The sequence below is a fragment of the Bison bison genome, unplaced genomic scaffold (assembly GCF_000754665.1).
Source record: "Bison bison bison isolate TAMUID 2011002044 unplaced genomic scaffold, Bison_UMD1.0 scf7180017864284, whole genome shotgun sequence".
NCBI classification, from domain to species: Eukaryota; Metazoa; Chordata; class Mammalia; order Artiodactyla; family Bovidae; genus Bison; species Bison bison.
This window is the reverse complement of record NW_011494856.1, coordinates 438,845-440,773: the sequence shown is the minus strand read 5'-3', so window position 1 is coordinate 440,773 and position 1,929 is coordinate 438,845. Positions and strand designations below refer to the sequence as shown.

General features: G+C 55.3%; 1 protein-coding gene across 1 annotated transcript in view; it reads right to left on the bottom strand.

The window, feature by feature from the left end:
• Window positions 1-1,369: 1,369 nt before the first annotated feature.
• RHOG (ras homolog family member G) overlaps window positions 1,370-1,929 on the bottom strand; it is a 1,356-nt gene continuing 796 nt past the window's right edge. The window contains exon 2 of the mRNA XM_010849445.1: window positions 1,370-1,924. The gene's annotated coding sequence lies outside the window, so the exon portion shown is untranslated. The remainder of the gene's footprint in view (window positions 1,925-1,929) is intronic.

Sequence of the window (1,929 nt, the reverse complement as noted above, 5' to 3'; positions counted from 1 at the left end):
TTCCACGTGTAGGCACAGAGGCCTTTAAGCAGCACCACTTGTACCTGAGAAGCCCCAAGAAGCTGAGATGGCAGGAGAGCTCCACCATCTGGTGCTAAAAAAAGTCCTGAGGTTCATAACCACCATCCGGTTCTTGGCCTTTACATAGCCACCTCTCGCTGAGGTCAGGGACCACTGAGCAGCGGCTGCTACCAGAAAACCACAGCCATTTCTCCCCATGGGGTCATTCACTTGACTCATGTGCTAATCATCTGCTCTGCACATTCAGGCCTGTGACCACAGGCTCTTGCTAAGGTTGCCCAGGTGTCCTAGTCCTGACTTCACCTCTGATTTGGTGTGTGCCCTTCCCTAGCTGTGCCTCCATATGTCCGTGTGGATGAAGCGGGGGTGCAGCGGGGGAGGGGGGCTGTATGATTTGCAAGGGCTGTGCCATTCTGCTTCTCCCTGTGGAGGTGGTCTGTACCTAAAGGATGACCTCCAGAAAAAGCCCTGACACAACATGTATTTCCCTTCCCTTCTGAAGTTGCTGACTTAAGACTCTTCCTCTTTGGCAAAGGTGCCAGGTAGCAGGCTCAGAGGCACAGATTCCTGCCCCGAAACGGGCTCTCTGGTGTTCCCCCCCATCCTCCCTCCTGCCTTAGGCCCTGTGCTCTTTGGGTTGTACATTTTATTTCAAAGGGAAATAAATTTTTTTTGTCAACAATCTGGGCTAGGCTTACCTGTTTGGAGCCTCATCTCTTTGTTTCATGGAACTGAGGTGGGGAATAGGCTCCAGGACAGAGGGAATAGTCTATGACCAGTATGCCCCACCCCGACCAAACACACACTTAGGCCTTGGACTCTCCCACAGTCTAAGCCGATTTTGATGAGCAGGAGTGACTTTTTCTGCAGTGACTCCAGGCTTGGAAGCTCTGATACCTGGGAGAGCCTTCAGTTCAGTTCAGTTCAGTTGCTCAGTCGTGTCCGTTGAGGCAAAGGCCTGAGTGCTAGCCCCAACTCTGTCAGTAAAGATTTGTCCCCCTGGGGGTATAAGAAGACAGTTCTCAGGGCATGACTGTGAGAGCACCTACCTGCAGGCTGATGACTCAGCCTCTCCCTTTCTGAGCCTTAGATAAGGAAGTTTTTCCTCTTGCTTTGCATCCCAGACTACTGCAGAATCTGTGGCTGGGCCCCAGGACAAGACTGGGGCCCCTCCAAGGGAGCCCAGAGCTTTGTTAGGGAAATTGGGGGGTGGGGGGACCACAATGAAGTCTATTGTCCCCTGTCCCCTCTTGTAGGAAACAAAAGGCTCCCAGTCTCTGGGGAGTCCTAGCCCATGCTTGGTCCCTGCCCAACCCCCAATGCCCAGCACACAGGGAGGAGCCAGGGCCATTGGAGACAGGAGGTTTTATTGATGCTGATGGGGGTAGGAGGGGCCCCCAGGAGCCCGGAGGGTGTGGGGGTGGGGCTGAGTCAGTCAGCGGATGCTAAGGCTTAGGCACATGAGGGTAGGTTAGGGCACATTCATCTTCTTAGGATTCTGTGGCTCCTTCTCTGGGGCAGGGAGAGCGCATCATGAGGGCGGAGCAATCGAAGAGCAGCGAGGGAGAGGTTAGGGATGGCAGAGCGCTCCTAACCTGAGAGAAGGCACCACAATAGGCAGCAACATCTGGTCAGTAGGGGGAAATGGGGAGGGGGCACCTGGTTGGCTTCTTGGGGAGGGGCCCGTCCTCAGCCTGGGTGAGCTCTCAAGAATACCTGGTGTTCCCAAGCAGAGTAGGGCAGGGCCCAAAGCCCCTCTCCCTGTGGGCCTCCTTCAGAAGAAAAAGGCACTCGGGGAGCCCCCTTGGCAAGGGGTGCCAGAATTAGTCCTTAAGGCACAGCTGAGGGCAGACGAGGCACCAAGACACAAAGGCACAACTGGTTGGGGGGGGGCAGGGGCAGCCTCCA